Source organism: Triturus cristatus, chromosome 3_1 (assembly GCF_964204655.1).
Source record: "Triturus cristatus chromosome 3_1, aTriCri1.1, whole genome shotgun sequence".
NCBI lineage: Eukaryota > Metazoa > Chordata > Amphibia > Caudata > Salamandridae > Triturus > Triturus cristatus.
Window position 1 is genome coordinate 497,693,781 of NC_140583.1, and position 5,873 is coordinate 497,699,653.

The 5,873-nt window shown below is 55.3% G+C and overlaps 1 non-coding gene and 2 pseudogenes across 1 annotated transcript; all 3 read left to right on the forward strand.

The window, feature by feature from the left end:
- Positions 1–416: 416 nt before the first annotated feature.
- LOC146860470 (18S ribosomal RNA) lies at positions 417–1,108 on the forward strand (annotated as a pseudogene; the record flags this gene model as incomplete).
- A 995-nt stretch (positions 1,109–2,103) lies between these two features.
- On the forward strand, positions 2,104–2,257 carry LOC146860471 (5.8S ribosomal RNA). The gene has a single exon (XR_014979376.1). It is a non-coding gene; the product is annotated as a 5.8S ribosomal RNA (ribosomal RNA).
- Positions 2,258–3,269: 1,012 nt separating this feature from the next.
- On the forward strand, positions 3,270–4,600 carry LOC146860472 (28S ribosomal RNA; annotated as a pseudogene).
- The last annotated feature ends 1,273 nt before the right edge of the window (positions 4,601–5,873 follow it).

Sequence of the window (5,873 nt, forward strand, 5' to 3'; positions counted from 1 at the left end):
TACCAACTGTACCAGCCCCTGCCTCTCGACGCCCCCTTGATGCTCTTGACTGAGTGTCCTGGGCATCCGAAGAGCTTACTTTGAAAAAATAGAGTGTTCAAAGCAGGCCGGTCGCCTGAATACTTCCACCAGGAATAGGACTCCGGTTCTATTTTGTTGGTTTTCGGAACTGGGGCATGATTAAGTGGACAGCCGGGGGCATTCGTATTGTGCCGCTAGAGGTGAAATTTGTGGACCGGCGCAAGACGAACCAAAGCAAAAGCATTTTCCAAGAATGTTTTCATTAATCACGAACGAAAGTCGGTGGTTCGAAGACGATTGTAGTTCCAACCATAAACGATGCTGACTAGCGATCCAGCGGTGTTATTCCCATGACCCGCCGAGCAGCTTCCGGGAAACCAAAGTCTTTAGATTCCGGGGGAGTATTGTTGCAAAGCTGATACTTAAAGGAATTGATGGAATGGCACCACCCGGAGTTGAGCCTGCTGCTTAATTTGACTCGACACGGAAAACCTCACCCGGCATGGACACAGAAAGGATTGACAGATTGATAGCTCTTTCTCGATTCTGTGGGTGGTGGTGCATGGCCCTTCTTAGTTGGTGGAGCGATTTGTCTGGTTAATTTCGATAACGAATGAGACTCCTCCATGCTAACTAGTTAGGCAGCCCCCAGCGGTCGGGGTCCAACTTCTTAGAGGGACAAGTGACATTCAGCCGCACGAGATCGAGCAATAACAGGTCTGTGATGCCCTTAGATGTCCGGGGCCACACATGTGCTACACTGAACGGATCAGTGTGCGTCTACTCTTCGCCGACAGGTGCGGGTAACCCGCTGAACCCTGTTCGCTATAGAGATTGGGGATTGCAATTATTTCCCATGAACGAGAAATTCCCAATAAGTGCGGGTCATAAGCTCGCTTTGATTAAGCCCCTGCCCTTTGTACACACTGCTTGTCGCTATTACCGATTGGATGGTTTAGTGAGGTCCTCGGATCGGCCCCACCGGGGTCGGCAACGGCCCTGGCGGATCGCGGAGAAGACGATCAAACTTGACTATCTAGAAGAAGTACAAGTCGTAACAAGGTTTCCATAGGTGAACCTGCAGAAGGATCATTAACGGTGGAGCGGCCCGAGCGACTGAAGCCCTTTGCCACCTTCTGCAAGCACACCGTAGGCATAGGGCCCGGCCCTGGTGCACTCCGGCCGGTGGAGCAGTCCATTGCCGCATGGGGCGCTTGGGTGAGGACCGGGCCTTCAGCGTACCTCTTCCACCTGGGAGGACCCGACCGAAGTGTGAGGGACCAGGGAAGGGGGGCGACCCCCATCCCCTGTAACCCTCTGGGAGGGGAGCAGCGGTAGGCCCTCCTGAGATGGATCCCAAGCTCACCCGGCATGACCCCCGCAGTGGGGGAAACCGATTGGCAGTGCATCCCTGGGCTGGTACCAACCCCCCCTCGAAAGGCCCTGCCGCCGGCTGGGCCATCCCCCGCCCCAGTCCCGGCCCGACCAGGTTCCGGGCAACCGAGGAGCGGCCCATCTCACGTGGCAGGTCGGCCTTGAAGAAAAGGAGCAGAGGGCCTGCGAGGGGACCCGGGCTCCTCTCAGTGGGAGGTGTGCAGGATGGGGAGCTGCCTGGCTCTTCCCTTCCGGCTCCTCTGACCTGGGCAAGTGTGGGGTGGGCTAATCGCCAGCCCGCCGGCACTGCTTGGGTCTACCCGGTGATAGACGGCTGACATGCAGGTGGGTCGACCCTCCCTAGTTGCCAGGTACCCGATTCGACCCGGTCCCGTGCGGTTGGGTCGAGGGGTTTGAAGACTCACGTGATCCCTCCTGGTTACTCCGGAAGGGACTGGCGTCAGTGGGGCTGCGTGCTCCCATCGCTCCAGGAGCCCCCCTTTACTCACGTGTGGGTACGGGAACTCCCAAATTGAGCGCGCTGGTAATGCTTTTTTTCTCCCAATGGTGCAGTCTGACTTCCAGAGGGGAAGCCTTTAACGGGGCGCCAGGGCCGTCTCGCTGTGCATGGGGTACACGGACGGCGTTTCCTTCCTCCCGCCTCTCTTGCTCCCACAGGTGGGCAAACATTTTCGAAAAGTTGCCTGTGACTCTTGGTGGTGGATCACTCAGCTCGCACGTCGATGAAGAACGCAGCTAGCTGCGAGACTTAGTGTGAATTGCAGGACACATTGATCATCGACACTTCGAACGCACATTGCGGCCCCGGGTTCCTCCCGGGGCTATGCCGGTCTGAGGGTCGATCGATCGTCAATTGCCCAGGTGCTTCCCCAAACACGGCTGGGGCAGTTGCAGCGTTATCTCCATTTTCCTTCATCCCCCCACAAGGTCAGACCCCCGGATCGCCCGTGGCAGGGTCCCTCACTGGGTCCTGCCGCAGAGGTATGCTGCCGGTGCGCCTAGCCTCACTTTTCCGCTTCGGTGGGGAAGGGGTTCCGGCTACTGGTCCGCCCCGAGCCCGTCCCGGGTCACCTGGGTGCGTGCCACGCGTGTCTGTCTGTTTGTGCCACTGACTGCCTACGTGCATGTGCCTCGGGCACCCACCTCTGCGGCTGGCTTCCCGGGGAGGGCGAAACCCCTCCAGATCTGATCTGGGCAAAGTCCTTCTGATCGAGGCTCACCCCATGGACGGTGTTAGGCTAGTAGCGGGCCCCGGCGTGCCGGGATCGGGTCTTCTCGGAGTCGGGTTGCTTGGGAATGCAGCCCAAAGCGGGTGGTAAACTCCAACTAAAACTCAATACGGGCAATAAGGGAAAGTTGAAAAGAACTTTGAAGAAAGACTTCAAGAGGGCGTGAAACCGTCGAGAGGTAAATGGGTGGGGTCCGTGCAGTCCGCCCGGAGGATTCAACATGGCGAAAAGGTCGGTGGCCCGGGCATTCCTGATCCCTCCAGCGGGACCGGCGCCCGGGACCCCGCAGTGCGTATTTTCTCCGTGGCGGTGCACCACGATCGGCTCTGAGTCATCTGGGAAGGCTTCACGGTGGCAGGTGGCCTTCCACCCTGGCAGAGGGTATTTCAGCCCCCCTGGCAGCAGCTTTGTCATGTCCATGTGGCCGAGGGAGATTCGACCGCCTCCGTGCCCTCAGGACGCACTTGGGCGGGGAAGGGGCCCCCTGCGCCCGGTGCGACTGTCGACTGGGGCAGCCTGTGCTCAGTGCGCCCGGACCGCGTTGTGCCGCCGGACGGGGAGGCCCCCACCCGGCAAGGGTCTGCGACGATGTCGGTTACCCACCTGACCCGTCTTGAAACACGGACCAAGGAGTCTAACATGTGCGGAGGGCAGAGCGAAACCCTGTGACGCAATGAAGATGAGGGCCAATGTGCGCCGGCTGAGGTGGGATCCCGCCGCGCTTCCAGCCCGTCTCGCCTGTACCGTCGGGGAGGTGGAGCATGAGCATGCGTGATAGGACCCGAAAGATGGTGAACTATGCCTGGGCAGGGCGAAACCAGAGGAAACTCTGGTGGAGATCTGTAGCAGTCCTGACATGCTAATCGGTCGTCTGACCTGGGTATAGGTGCCAAAGACTAATTGAACCATCTAGTAGCTGGTTCCCTCTGAAGTTTCCCTCAGGATAGCTGGTGTTCGGAGCCCCCAGTTTTATCTGGTAAAGCGACTGATTAGAGGTCTTGGGGCTGAAACAATCTTAACCTATTCTCAAACTTTAAATGGGTAAAAAGCCCTGTTCACTGGCGTGGAGCCGGGCATGGAATACGAGTGCCTAGTGGGCCACTTTTGGTAAGCAGAACTGCCGCTGTGGGATGAACCGAACGCCGGGCGTAAAGGCGCCCAATGCTGATGCTCATCAGACCCCAAAAAAGGTGTTGGTTGATATAGACAGCAGGACGGTGGCCATGGAAGTCGGAATCTGCTAAGGAGTGTGTAAGAACCCACCTGCTGAATCAACTAGCCCTGAAAATGGATGGCGCTGGAGCGTCGGGCCCATACCCGGCCAGCACTGAGAGACGTGGGTCTAAGCCATGATGAATAGGAGGGCAGCTGCAGTTCCCACGGAAACCTGGGGCGAGGGCCCGGGTGGAGCTGCCGCAGGTACAGATCTTGGTGTTTGTAGCAAATATTCAAACAAGAACTTTGAAGGCCAAAGTGGAGAAGGTTTCCATGTGAACAGAATTGAACATGGGTCAGTCGGTCCTAAGTGATGGGCGAGCGTTGTTCGGAAGGGATGGGCGATGGCCTCCGTTGCCCTTGGCCGAACAAAAGGGAATCGGGTTCAGATCCCTGAACTCGGAGTGGCGGAGACGAGCGCCCTCGTGGCGGAGAAGAGCGCCCTCGTGGCAGAGATGAGCGCCCTCGTGGCGTCCAGTGTAGTAACACAAACGATCCCGGAGAAGCTGGCAGGAGCTGGCGGGAGCCCCGGGGAGAGTTCTCTTTTCTTTGTGAAGGGCAGGGCACCCTATAATCGGTTTTCCCCCGAGATAGGGGCCCGAGCCTTGAAAAGAATTGCGACTCCGGTGGCGTCCGGTGAGCTCTCGCTGGTCCTTGGAGATCTGGGGGAAATGGTGTAAATCCCATGCCGGGCCGTACCCATATCCGCAGCAGATCTCCAAGGTGAACAGTCTCTGGCATGTTGGAACAATGTAGGTAAGGGAAGTTGGCAAGTCAGATCCGTAACTTCGGGATAAGGATTGGCTCTAAGGGCTGGGTCGGTCGGGCAGAGGTGGGGAGAGGGACTGGGTGCGTGCCATGGCTGGATGAGGTGCCGCTCTCTGGGGCGGTGGCGACACTGGAAGTGAGCCGGGCCCTTCCTGTGGATCGCCCCAGCAGCGGTGGTCGCCTCTCCCCATGTCCCCTCCCCGGGGTCGCGGGGCTGGCGTTCTGCCTCGGCTGGCGCCTAGCTGCTGACTTAGAACTGATGCCGACCAGGGGAATCCGACTGTTTAATTAAAACAAAGCATCGCGAAGACCCGAGGCGTTTGTTGACGTGATGTGATTTCTGCCCAGTTCTCTGAATGTCAAAGTGAAGAAATTCAATGAAGCACGGGTAAACGGCAGGAGTAACTATGACTCTCTTAAGGTAGTCAAATGCCTCGTCATAGACATAACATAGAGCAACACGATGCTGCTATGGATCTGATGGATGAGATAGTGACTTATATCTCAGAAAACACCACTGGTATGAGTCCTGTACCAGCAAATCGTAGTGAACCAGCAAGTGAACTCAAGAATGAGCCTATGAACTCTGCTCAAGATGAGCACCAGAATGCCTCAGTGGAAAACAAGATAACAAAAAAAGACAAGAAAAACGGAAGGCTTAATCGGACACACAAGAAAAAGTATGCAAAAGCAAAGGGCAGCTAAAAAGAATACCAGGCAATGTTTAAAAAAGACAACAAGAAAATTGCCAGGATTATCACTGATGGGGCAGAAGATGCCACTTGCCAAATCAGTGCTGATGAAATTTTCCAATAGTACAAAAGCATAATTGAAAAAGAAAACAAGAAAAACCCTAAATTCATGCCGATTGATCGGATACTGGATGAATGGGAAATTAGAAATTTATGTAAAGAAATTACACTGCTCGAAATAACTAATGCCTTCGATGACTCCGACTTAAAAAAAGCAGTAGGGCCTGATAAGATTAGTCTGAATGACTTGAATAAAGTGCATAACAGGCAACCAAGACTGCTGCCCAGAATTTTATCATCTTGGTTATCAATGAGAAGAGTACCAGAAAGTATCAAAAAGAACCAGTCAATATTGATACCCAAGAATGTACCGATTAGAGAGCTTAAAGAAATCAGTAATTGGCGTCCAATTACCATCGGTACTGCATTCATGAAGTTATTCACAAAAATACTAACTAAAAGACTCACCTTTTTTGTTGAATTGAATACGAGA